This window comes from Lagenorhynchus albirostris, chromosome 5 (assembly GCF_949774975.1).
Source record: "Lagenorhynchus albirostris chromosome 5, mLagAlb1.1, whole genome shotgun sequence".
NCBI lineage: Eukaryota > Metazoa > Chordata > Mammalia > Artiodactyla > Delphinidae > Lagenorhynchus > Lagenorhynchus albirostris.
In genome coordinates, this window is record NC_083099.1 from 102,997,221 (window position 1) to 103,011,391 (window position 14,171).

Below are 14,171 nucleotides of genomic sequence, written 5' to 3' on the forward strand. Positions count from 1 at the left end.
CTTGGGTTTTATATATTATTCAACACACAATGTCCAGCTATAATGCAGAGCTGGGGGAAGTACTTCTAAAGGAAGCAGAGTTGCCACATAATACACTCCCCCTAACACTTCCCTGAAACACATATATTCCCCTCAGAAGCCTCCCACCTGAGAGCTGATCAGGCTTAACCCTACTTGAAGTATAAAATAAGATTCTATCTCACAATAGCACTGCAGGAAGTAAAGCTGATCTTGATTAACAATATAGGATAAAATAAGAGTGGGAAATGCTTTTACCACAGCACCCCTAACAGGAAAAGAATGATGGCCTTCTTTCTTGCCACAGAATGTACACCAGATACCCTGTTGCTTTACGGCAGATACGAGCTGTACAAATTTTTCCAAATCTTTGTCTTTCAGTGTATTACGGAATAGGCTGAAATGCGTTCTGCACTTAAACCACCTAGCTAATGAAGCAGCTCAAAATAAAACATATTCTAAAAAAGAAAACATTAAACAGAATATAACGTTAAATTAAATTTTCCCCATTTACAAATAGAAAACCTTAATTGATTTTTGGCGGTTCACAGAGTAGACCTGAATGGCACTTCAGATGTACTATCTCTTACACGCCATCGTGAAATCCAAAAAGCTCTGCAAACTACAGCTTTTTTCTTAAGTTTGTGTCAGATTCATCTGGCCTCAACATTTGACCTAAATTGATGTAAGGCTATTTATCGTCAAGACTGAGCCCACGTGGTAAAACTACTCGAACGTTTTGCTGAAAACATATTAAAGTTTGATTACAGGGTGCTGCCCCAGATCCTACTGAGGGAAGTGGGTGATGTGATATAACAAATACATACTATATCACCTTAAAAAAAAGCAGAATTCTGAGCAGAATCCATCAGTATTTTCTTATTCTAATATACAGTAAGAAAAACAGCTGGATTGTTTTGTGTTCTTTCAATACACTAAGGGTTCTTCCCCATTACCCCCTCCCAAAAGTGTTTTGTATGTTTGTATTTTTTAAAGAACACTTTATATAATCAATAATGAAGGCTTTTTTTTTTCAGAAGTCCATTTTGTCATTTTTTTAAGTGCTTTTCATTGAATTTCTCTATCCTTTAAAGATCTTAGAGAAAAACAGAGAATCAAGCCCCAAGAGCCATTTATAATACTGGCTTAGAAACAAGGTAAGAACACGCTGCTTTCCCAGGAAAAAAACGGGAAACCACCTTTACACTTCCAGACTAGTTCACACAGCCTTCCAACTACCAACAAATAACGTATAATGACCAAGGAAAAAAAAGAAAAACAATTACCTGATTTTAACAACTTGAAGAAAAATAAGTATTGCCTTAATGAAAACAGAAGCTTCAATGACCTTTAAAAACTAAAAACAAACAAACAAAACAAAACAAAAAAACCCTCGAAAACATCTTGGAACCCTGACAGTCATCAAAGTTCCAAAGGGAGGGTATTTCAAACCTAACCAAAATTGAAAACATGATGCAGGGTGTCCTCTTTTCCTCCGGCAAATCTGAGTCTTAGAGAATGCTATTTTTACAAATAGCTACTAAAGCAACCCTAATACATTTTAAAAAGATAAATTCCATTTTCTGGTCTATTCTTCTGGTCTTCGATTAGAAATTTGGCATTCTGTTGGAAGGGTCATTGTTAATTAGATCACTAAATTTAAGTGTTTTTTGCATTAAAAAAAACTGAGCCCAAACTGCGTAAGAAAACAATCAGCACAGCAATACTGCCATCTTTTGACCAAAGCAAGAAAAGTGATTTTCTCCCCTTAACATGAATTCCTACGACTTACCATTAAGGGACAAGCATCGTCTTTTTATGTCTTCCAGTGACATGTTCGAAGTTACAGGCACAGCCTCTACCACAACTTCTGGTGCAGAAGTAAACACTACTGTGAATAATATACTTATTCCTCATCTTTCTTCATGTCCCTTCTGTGTCACCATTAAAGCATCAAGGCAACATCAACCATTCTTTCAGATGTAAATATGGGGAAGTAATCAAGTGAAATAGACTGAAAAATCACTTCATTGACACAATATTAGCAAGCTTGTACCCTTCATCCTAGAAACTCTAGCATTAAACATTTTTTAAACCAAGTAAGAATAGAGTAATTTTTAAAACTTAAAACGAGCATAGGAGCATCAATCCTCCAATTGGCCCCTTGTAGCCATTTAATATTCAAGTAATGTTTCAGAAATTCTCTAAAAGGCTACTTTATAAGGTTATTTGCAACTTACATTAAAAAGTTATCTAATTAATAACATGAAAAATATATGAAAACTACTTGTGGTCTTTGTATCTTACTGCCCGAATGACAAATACTAAATCCAAAACTGAAAAAGGTGAAATGCTTCCAGAGGACATTGCACACACATATTTCTCCATGAGGAAATTCTTTTTCTTTAGGACAGAATATTCCTTAATTAATGGGAATGTGGATTTGGTCCAAAAATCAAATGAGATGCTGATTCCTATGTTAACCTAGTGAGGAACAGGTCACCAGCCTAATTAATAACGCTGCATTATGTTTATTTGGTGCTTTAACTTAAAGAGTACTTCACAGACGGAGTCTTAATAAAACCTTATGAGGTATACAAGGTAAATAGTCCGACCCAATTTATCAAATGGAGGGTCACAAAGACTCAGTGACTTGCCTGAAGTTACACAGCTAATTAATGCACCTTAATCTAATACCAGGAAAATGACTGCAAGCTTTACCACTGCTGTATATACCCTGAAGCAAATTATTACGATTGCTAAAATAAGTATGGAATCTGGGGCAATAAGAAAGAGGATGCTACATGCATACATTTTATCATCCCAACTGTCCCAAATACTCATTGAAGGTAAAGAATAACTATAGACCTTTAGGCACTTTTAATAAAAAGGAACTAAGAATTAGTAGGTCTGAAGCTATGACTTGAGAATCTTGGCTACCTGCTCATTTTATAGAGCATGCAACCTTTACCTATTAAAGTGCTATTGCACTGAATTTATGATGAGGTAAATGAAAGCAAATACCCCATGCTGAGACATAATTTGAAACTCTTCATCTCAGATTGACATCAAAATCATAGTTTTAAAGAATTTTAACAAATTAGACTCAATGGTTAGAAACTCAAAGGCAGTTACTCCATTAAAATTTCAAATAATTTGGAATAATTTGTAGTTATTCCAAACAATCTGATAAATTCCCTTAAACAAATTTTGTTTCCACAACTCTAAATGATATATTAAAATATCTGTTTTCCTCAGAAGCTTACTGATAAAATGAGTACAAAGCTAGCCTAAGTTAAGAGGTTTATTTTTGCATTCATCTCACCATACTATTTGATTCTGTCATTCATCCTCAACTTCGAGAAACCTTCTCTCCACTTTGTCTTCCTGGACACTACTCTTTCTTTGTTCATCTCCTACTTCTCTGAGGTTCCCTTTTAGCCTCCTTATCTACCTTTCCTCTTCTTCCTATCCCTTAAATATCAGTCTGCCCTATAATTTTATCCTTGGTTTATCTTTTTTCCTAAAGTTAGATGTTTTATATATGTTATCTCATTCAATCTTTCAATTAAGTTATTATTCTCACTTTGCAGATGAGGTAACTAAGGCAAGAGTGTTAAGCAACTTGTATGAGGCCACTCAGTGTCCAAACCAGGATTCAAATCCGTGCAGTAGAGTTCTACAGTTTTCCTTGACACCTTCCTTTTCTTCCCACTCCAGAACCAATCAACCACCAAATCCTATTAATTCTCCATTGAAAATATCTTGCAAATCTGACCACATATCTGTATTCCTCTCCCATTCACTCAGTTAAGGCCTTTGTCATCTACTTCTTGATTACTGTGAAATCTTTCAAATTGGTTCTCTTGCTAAAGGATTTTCTTATTAATTTTCTTTGCATACTCCAGTGTTATCTGATCAAGGGATTTCCACCTTGTGACAGACACTTCTAATTGTTCAATATCTGTTCTCACTTCCTTCTACAGTAATGGAATTTTTAACTGGGTACAGCTAAGGCTAATTTCCTAAACTGCCTTTCACTAAAGGTAGTCATATGTCTAAGTCTGACCCATAAGAAGTGAGTGGAAGTAATGTGAGGTGTGCTCTTTTGCTCTTTATTACTACTTGCAATGCAGATTAAACAGTAAGAGTTGGAATTGTCACTCTGGACCATAGGACCATAAGGTAGAAGATAGACAGGGTCTGGATCCCTGATGATTCTCTGTCCCATCTCTCTAGATGCTTAGTAAGTTCTAATGCTTACATAAATTATTTTTCAGTTTCTTTTTGACCAGGAGAACTTTTATTCATCTTTCCAGACTCACTTCAAAGCTCACTTAGTCTCTGAAACCTTCACTGATTCCCCATGGAATTCCTCCCTCTTCTGTTTTTCCCAAGCAATATTATTTCCAGCTCCTTGAAGACAGGGTTTATGCTATATTCATTTTGTATTTTTTATATATAGCACAACTGGAAAGTATCTTCTCAAAATACATTTTTTTAAAATAAATGAATGAATAAATGTTACCTTAATCAAGAGGTGGGTCAAAAAGAGAACTTTTCAGTGTAAAACAAAGGAATATATTGAATTGCAACTAACACTCAAAAATTTCTGAGTAGGGAACAGCTCAAGCAACCTACAACTCTTACAATATAGAACAGACAGAAATAATAGAGGCCAGAGGCTTCATTTAGGAAAAAGAATAATAATAAAGCTTTTGCCAACAAGTAATTTATAAAAATGAGAAAAAAAGATTTTTCCTCTTGCCAACAATAAACTCCTACAGAAAGTAATCTGTTAATGAAGGTTACTGCTTAGCAATTGTGCTCTCATTTCTCACTGAGTGGAAAAGTTTGGTACCTTTTAGTAAGTTAACTTGACTCTATAGAAACCATGGTCACTATTTTAAAATTGAGATATGTGGTACCAAAAATGCAGTTAAGACATATTTAAAAACAAATATTATCCCTGACACTGCCTTTCTAATAACATAAGGGAAATTAACAAAGGAGGTTGTGGGGGTGCAGGGGGGCAGGACAGGAAGTCTGATTTAAAAGGAAGGAAAGGGAGACGCAAGAGGGAAGAGATATGGGAACATATGTATATGTACAACTGATTCACTTTGTTATAAAGCAGAAACTAACACACCATTGTAAAGCAATTATACTCCAATAAAGATGTTAAATATATATATATATATTAGCCTAATTTGATGTACCAATAGAAATATTTTGAATACTACAAAATTTAACAAATGGTAAAACTATAACTTTAACCAACTGTTATGAGCTCCATAAAGCTTTTATCTCTAAGTTGTTCCCTTTTTGTCTGCCCCCAACCCTAAAAGTTTAATTCCACAACATTTCATATCTTTTCTTCCTTTAACCATTTTGGGGAGTTCTGTTTCACTTACTTTTTCTTACCATTTCATATATTTTCTCCCACATTTCATTGTTGGCTTCCAGCATTCCTTTCCAATTTTCTATTTTTGTTCCTTTTCAGCAATTCCCATTTCTTTCATTTTCCCACTGCCTGTTTCTCATCATACCACTCTGTTTGTATCAGTTTACTACTTCTGCTGGCAAACAGCAGCCTGGGCAAGAAATCAAATAAAAAAATCCCTACCACTATTACGTTCTACAACCAAAGAAAACATTAAGGTGAAAAGTTGAAGTTCATGTACAATTTACCTAATAAATGGAGATGCAAAATTAAGTTTCAGGTACTTTAAGCATCTAAAACACAGATATTTCTAGGTGGATAGTTACCCAGTGCTATCATCAGTTTTAAAAGTATAATTTTGCAACCCTTGAGGGTAATCTTCACTATGCTCACAGTAAGTAATCAAATTTCTAGATATCAAACTGTTTATTATCAAAGAAGTTCTGTAAATTCAAGATAAAGAAACATGACCAAGCTTGCTATTTTCAGAAACATCATATCCAGTAGCTATTCCTTTGTCAGCCTAAGAAACAAAACTATACTGATAATTACCTTCTCCCTACTGGCAGCAAGTTTTTACCTTGAAGAAGAGATATTTTTTATGTAATACCGGTAGAGCAGAGCAATGACACTAGACACTCCTGAAATAGATTATAAATGACAAGTTTTAACATATTTATTATCAGTTTCTACTTGTACAAGATGTACAAGTTTAGCACATCTTCCCAACAGTTAATTACCTCATTTAGATGCTATGGGAGGGTGGGTTAGGAATTAAAAGCTCTCTGCTAAGACTGAACGTGAGGAATCCAGTTTTGTGTTGCTTAAATTAGAGAAGAGTGACAATAGACGACTTTAGCCTGCCAAACTTTAAGACAGGGTCTTTGATCTACTATCAGATATAGTCTCTTCACTCATACAAAGAAAAAGAATTAAAAAGCGTTCAACAAAACCACCAGAATTGACTTGATTTTGGCCCACGGCAGATGTGTTTATGAATGAATACAGATTGTTTATCACTGGTTTAAAAGAGTTTTTCAGACTTTTATTTTAATAATTTTTTTTTAGTAACAAGAAACTTCTTCAAATAAAATCCTATAGGTTTAACCAGATGGAAATATCATGGCTCTACTTGGATTTGCTGTGGTGAACTAAGAGGCTCTCCTGGTCATGGCTCCCTCTTCCCTCAGGATGGCTTCAAAAACAATGCTACAGAACCCCTATATATTTACAGACTAGAGTTTGAAAACCACTGTCCTCTAAATGATTCTTTGCAGGAAAACAACAGCTATCTCCTACTAAAGAATGATATCATTTGACTCCTGCAGTGGCCAGGTTATAAAAGAATTAAAAGCCCATAAAGTTTACTAAAGGCATTTTAGGGACTCCATTTAGGTCAATAGCATGGCAAGTTCAGATACCTGTAGCAACTGTCAGAATGAGGCCAAGTGACAGGAAAACCCTTCTCATGGGAGAAAAAAGAGTCACAGGGACTCCTGATGGATAGGCTGGTTTAATCTTGCTTTTTCAGCCTTAGGTCAAATCCTTTGGATTGTAAAAATTATTGTTCCCAGCAGAAAGAAGATTCAGAAGATTCAGGGGAGGAGAAAATAACATAGATCACCAAGCGACAATCAGGAATACTCAAATGACAAAGAAGCACTTCCTCCCGAGTCAAAAATAGCCAGGTCATCCTCTGCCATGCTTCCCAGTCACTATTTAGAAATCTTGAAAACAAAGTTCAACATTTTTAAAATAGAAAAATTTATGTGCTCCCATTTTTTAAATACTTATTATATATACTTATATATACTTATTATTAAACTTATCTGCTCAGTTTCATTTTGCTTGATATCCATTAGAGGCTTTTCAAGTTATCAAGAAAAAATAATTTAAATTCTTGTTAACAATGATATCTTACAAACTGAATCAACTGTGATAAGTTAATGAAATGCTTAAGTATCACTTTATTTTGAACACCTTTGTGTCCTAACATTTACCTACTGATAATCATTACTCACCTTGAAAATTTCAACAACTTCCTAATTAGCTTTCCTTTCTCTGTTTGCACCCTTGTATCCATCCTCTATGGAGGATGGAATTAACAAATCTTCCTAATCTTCCTAATATAAATGTATTCATGTCACTCCCTTATTAAAAATATTTAAACAGCTCCCCACTATATACTTAACAATTATGTTAAGTTAAAGAATAAGCTATTCAACTTAATATTCAAAAGCACAGACAATTAAAACCAATAGAAGCAGTACTGTCTAGCTCAAGACTAAGTAGGGAGAATAGAGCCCCACTTTTTAATAGCCAAAATAGGGTGGCCCCTAAGAGTTCTAAAGTTAGTAGGAAAACCACTAACAAAACAAAATTTGTATGCTACTAATAACATGGCCTTCAAATATATAAAATGAAACTCGACAGAACTACAAGGAGAAAAGTACAAATCCAAATCATACACACCTCATTCAATAATTAACTGAAGAACCAGGTTTTTTTAAGTAATACCATAGAGGATCTGAATAACAAATGACCTGAATGAACATTTAGAACACTGTACTAATAAGGAAATAAAAAATTCACATTCTTCTCAAAGCAACATAAAATATTTACAAACACTGACCTAATATGTGGCTATAAAGCAAGTCAAAATAAATTTCAGAGGGTTGATATAGCATATGTTTCCTGATCATAATAAAAAATAAGAACATAATAAGAAAGATAACCAGAAAATCCCCATACATTTAGAAATAGAAAACAGGGCTTCCCTGGTGGCGCAGTGGTTGAGAGTCCGCCTGCCGATGCAGGGGACGCGGGTTCGTGCCCCAGTCCGGGAGGATCCCACATGCTGCAGAGCGGCTGGGCCCGTGAGCCATGGCTGCTGAGCCTGCGCATCCGGAGCCTGTGCTCCACAACGGGAGAGGTCGCAACAGTGAGAGGCCCGCGTACCGCAAAAAAAAAAAAAAAAAAACTAGAAAACAAACTTACAATAAAAAAGATGAACAATGTTTTAAATACCGTATCTCGATAAAAAGTTGACAAACCTCAGGAAAGATTGATTAACAAAAATAAAAAGAAGACATTATAAATCCTACAAATATTAAAAAGATAACAAGGAGATATTGTGCACAACTCTATGGCAATAAGTTTGTAGACTTCGATGAAAGGGGAAAATTACTAAAAACACAAATAAACAAACAAAATCCCTCCAAACTCATGGAACTAATTCAAGGAGAAAGAGAAAATTTAAGAGTCTTGTAACCATTAAAAAAACCATATCGATGGTCAAAATTCATCCCACAAAGAAAACTCCAGGACTACATGGCTTCAACTGCAGTTCTATCAAACATATAAGGAAAAAAAAAATAATTGCAATGTTACATAAACTATTCCAGAGTATATAAAGGAGAGCCCACTCCTCAATTCATTTTATGAGGCTAGTATAACCTTGATTCTAAACTCTAATAATATTTCAAGAATGAAAAATGATAGGCCAGTCTTACTTACGAACACAAACGGAAAAATCCTAAGCAAAATATTATCATACAGATTCTAGAAATATTACATATATCTATTTCTATATATTACATAAGTATGAAAGTTTTGTTGAAAATCCAGAAGAATCTATAGACAAATTTTTAGACAATAAATTTACCAATATCATGAAATCATGGAAAATGTCTAAACTCTCCAAATTGATAGGCTTAATGTAATTCCAATTAAAATTTCAACAAGTTTTTCAGGGAACCTGACAAGCTGATTCTAAAATATATATGGAATCTATATGGAAATACAAAAGACCCCAAATAGCCAAAGCAATCTTGAGAAAGAAGAATGGAGCTGGAGGAATCAGGCTCCCTGACTTCTCAGACTATACTACAAAGCTACAGTAATCAAAACAGTATGGTACTGGCACAAAAACAGAAATATAGATCAATGGAACAGGATAGAAAGCCCAGAGATAAACCCACACACCTATGGTCATGTAATCTATGACAAAGAAGGCAAGAATATACAATGGAGAAAAGACAGTCTCTTCAATAAGTTGTGCTGGGAAAACTAGACAGCTACATGTAAAAGAATGAAATTAGAACACTCCCTAACACAATACACAAAAATAAACTCAAAATGAATTAAAGACCTAAATGTAAGGCCAGACACTATAAAACTCTTAGAGGAAAACATAGGCAGAACACTCCTTGACATAAATCACAGCAAGATCTTTTTTTGATCCACCTCTCAGAGTAATGAAAATAAAAACAAAAATAAACAAATAGGATCTAATTAAACTTAAAAGATTTTGCATGGCAAATGAAACCATAAACCAAAAGGACAACCCTCAGAATGGGAGAAAATATTTGCAAATGAAGCAACCAAAAAGGGATTAATCTCCAAAATATACAAACAGCTCATGCACCTCAATGTCAAAAAAACAAATAACCCTATCAAAAAATGGGCAGAAGATCTAAATAGACATTTCTCCAAAGAAGACATACAAATGGCCAAAAGCACATGAAAACATACTCAACAGCACTAATTATTAGAGAAATGCAAATCAAAACTATAATGAGGCATCACCTCACACCAGTCAGAATGGCCATATCATCAAAAAATCTACAAACAATAAATGCTGGAGAGGGTGTGGAGAAAAGGGAACCCTCCTACACTGTTGGTGGGAATGTAAATTGGCACAGACACTATGGAGAACAGTATGGAGGTTCCTTAAAAAACTAAAAATAGAACTACCATATGACCCAGCAATCCCACTCCTGGGCATATACCCAGAGAAAACCATAATTCGAAAAGATACATGCACCCCAATGTTCACTGCAGCACCACTTACAATAGCCAGTATATGGAAGCAATGTAAATGTCCATCATCAGAGGAATGGATAAAGAAGATGTCATACATATATACAATGGAATATTACTCAGTCATAAAAAAGAATGAAATAATGCCATTTTCAGCAACATGTATGGACCTAGAGGTTGTCATACTGAACGAAGTAAGTCAGACACAGAAAGACAAATATATGATATCGCTTATATGTGGCATCTAAAAGAAAAAAAGGGTACAAATGAATTTATTTACAAAACAGAAATAGAGCCACCACGGATGTAGAAAACAAATTTATGGTTACTAGGGGATAAGGTGGGGAGGGATAAATTGGGAGACTGGGATTGACATATACACACTACTATATATAAAATAGATAACTAACAAGAACCTGCTGTATAGCACAGGGAAGTCTACTCAATACTCTGTAATGGCCTATATGGGAAAAGAATCTAAAAAAAAAATGGATATATGTAAATAAATAAATAAAATATATATAGAAATGCAAAGGGTCAAAAATAGGCAAGATACTCTTAACAAAACAGAATGAAACAAAAAAAAAAACCACAAGGGAAGATTTGTACCTATTTATTATGATGCTAATATTGGGTTGGCCAAAAAGTTCCTTTGGTTTTCAAGTAAAAATAAAAGACACATCTTTCATGTTCACCAAGAACTTTATTGAACAACATATTCACCGTTTTGTTCCACTACCTTCTGCCATTTTTCAGGCAACTTCATAATTCCATCTTCCCAAACTTTTTATCTTTTTTGGGCAAAGAACTGTTCCAGGTGCCTTTTACAGTCTTCCAGGGAATTGAAATTTTTTCCATTGAGAGAATTTTGTAAAGACCTAAATAAATGGAGATTCGAAGGTGCAATGTCTGGTGAATATGGCAGACGAGTCAGAGCTTCCCAGTCAAGCTGTAACAGTTTTTGCCTGGTCATCAAAGAAACATGCAGTCTTGCGTTATCCTGACGGAAGATTATGCATTTTCTGTTGACTAATTCCAGATGCTTTTCATCAAGTGCTGCTTTCAGTTGGCCTAACTGGGAGCAGCACTTGTTGGAATTAATCGTCTGGTTTTCCGGAAGGAGCTCATAATAGATGACTCTCTTCCAATCCCACCATATATACAACATCACCTTCTTCAGATGAAGACCAACCTTTGGTGTGGTTGGTGGTGGTTCATTTTGCTTGCCCCACAATCTCTTCCGTTCCACATCATTGTACAGTATCCACTTTTCATCGCCCGTCACAATTTGTTTTAAAAACAGAATGTTTTCATTATGTTTCAGTAGTAGGGAATCACGTGAGGAAATACGGTCAAGGTTCTTTTCGCTTAACTTACATGGAACCCAAACCTCAAAGCAATTAACATAACCAAGCTGGTATAAATGATTTTCAACGCTTGATTTGGATATTTTGAGTATGTTGGTTATCTCCCACATGGTATAACGGTGATTGTTCTCAATTATGTCTCAATTTGATCGCTATCTACTTCAACTGGTCTACCAGACCATGGAGCATCATCCAAAGAGAAATCTCCAGCACGAAACTTCACAAACCACTTTTGACACATTCGATCAGCCACAGCACCTTCTCCATACACTGCACAAATCTTTTTTTTTGCATTTCAGTTGCGTTTTTACCTTTCTTGAAATAATAAAGTATAATATGCTGAAAATATTGCTTTTTTTCTTCTTCAGTATTAAAATGGCTACACAAAAAATTCACCAATTTTTATAAGTTATTTTTAAATGCACTGTGATATGACAGCTGTCACAATACAATCTAACAAAATTGTTTCGAATGAACTTAAGGACAACTAAGCGCTACTAGAGCTTTCTTACAGAAAAAACCGAACTCTTTGCCCAACCCAATACTATGGTATTTAAGTTAATGTAGCACTGGCTCAAGGATCAATAAAGCAATTAAGCAGAATGAAGTCAGACCCATGCTAATGTGGACATTTGATTTATGACAGAGGTCACAGTCAGAGTACTAGAAAAAGGACAGACTTCTTAAATAGGACACAAAGACAGCATTAATCATAAAGAAAAATATAGGTATAATAACTTACATAAAAAGTAATAACCTATCTTTGTGAAAAACAAACACAAACAAACAAAAACCACCAAAAAGAGTAAAAGGGCAAGCCACAATATGGGAGAAGGTATTTGTACTATAATGTCAGAAACTGTGAAGGGGCTGATATTTCATCTTGCTTGCAAGCTTTTTAGTTAGCCCACCAGTTTCATGGATGTTGACAGAAGACATGAGACTCCTGAATCAGAAATGATGGACAGTTAAGTACTCACAACAATAACTGTAGCCAAGTCAAACAAGGTTTGAATTTGCCCTGTTTACCACTGGTGCCTGGTGGTACTCAATAAATACTTACAGAAAGAATAAATGGTTAAAGGAAAACAATCACCATCCTTGCCTCAAGTTTCTATAAAGGAGGAGATTCCTCCTACCCTACCCACAAGGTAGCAGTAGGCAGTTTGCTGGAGTGAACAATTCAAGAGTCTCTCTACCTATGTACTTGAGCCTCTTCAAATAAGGAGAGAAGAAGTAGCTAATGCAGTCAATGAATGGCATTTATTATTATTATTTTTACTAGTGGATAGAGCCAAAATGGAAAAAACTCACTATTCATGAGCATCACAACCTCTCTTGTTCTCTTGGACCTGCCTGAGCTCTGTCACATTGGATCCTATCCCTTCATCATCTTTTTTTTTTAAGATTATAGCCAAGAATTTTTATTCTATTTATACAGGACTTTCTCATATTAAGAAATTTTTAATACTTTCCCTTCATCCTCTTAATCATGTTTCCATGCAGAGACTAAAAGGGGAAGAGCTATTACTTTCTAACAGTTGGCTGGATGAGTTGATTGAGTTCCAAGACTTAGATGTGGGACTGGAATAAGAGCCTTGCACTTGCTACTCAGGTCCAAATCATGTTCCTCAATTTAGTTTCATCAGAGACGGCTGGCTGGGGTATAGGGATGAGCCTACACAAAGGACTGGACTGTCAAATCAGATTCTCATGAACCAGAGATCTTACCTACTATCTAGCTTTACTAAAATAATTTCAAGTATCTAAGCAATCAACTGGCACAAAAGAAGCAGGAATATCCAATGTGGCTTCCGAAGTGTTGCTTCTAGCTCAGAATATTTTCTAGCTCAGAATAACAGATGATTTCTATAAGCAAAGTTGACAAGTCGCCTCACACAATGGGAACATTTAGGTTATATCACATCTCTAATATACCTTAGGGAGCTGAGGTATATTGGAAGACATTCTCCATTCTCCAGGAAGACATGTCTCATAAATCTACAGATTTTAGGCTGTGTTTACCACAGGCGATCCTAACCAGTGACACTCTGCTGAAAGTATGCCACGAGTAAGAGTTCTCCTCTTAGCAAAATTCATTAGTCTATTTACCAATAGGAGGTCAGTTGTCAACATGTTTAACTGGGTCACCTGCCTTCTTTCTTTCTGTGGGAGTGTCTCCCTGGAAATCAAAAGAGAAATGGATCACAGGCCAGCTGCTAACTCCTTCCCCAAAGAGTTGTCAAGCTCTTGCCTGGATCATTAAAAAAGCTGATGTTTTAATCCCCATTAGGATATGTTTTTAAAACTATTTCTTGCATTAATGAGATTCCATCATTAGAAAGAGCAGTCTTTGATACTCTTAACTACCTGAATAAATGAATAAGTGACTTAAGATAATGTAGCAATTTGAAAAGTATGTTTTCAAAGACTATTTAATAATTAAAATGTTCCTAATAAATTAAATGGAAAAATATATCAAATTATTTATCACTATGATTTCCATTATTGTAAATACTATA

General features: G+C 35.1%; 1 protein-coding gene across 3 annotated transcripts in view; it reads right to left on the reverse strand.

Annotated features, from left to right (window-relative positions):
• Positions 1-14,171, reverse strand: part of NSUN3 (NOP2/Sun RNA methyltransferase 3) — a 51,273-nt gene that overhangs the window by 12,851 nt on the left and 24,251 nt on the right. The window contains exon 6 of one of the 3 annotated variants that reach the window (XR_009540591.1): positions 5,433-5,612. The exons of 1 other annotated variant lie outside the window; for it this stretch is intronic. The gene's annotated coding sequence lies outside the window, so the exon portion shown is untranslated. The remainder of the gene's footprint in view (positions 1-5,432; positions 5,613-14,171) is intronic. One more of the 3 variants, XR_009540592.1, reaches the window with a different exon arrangement.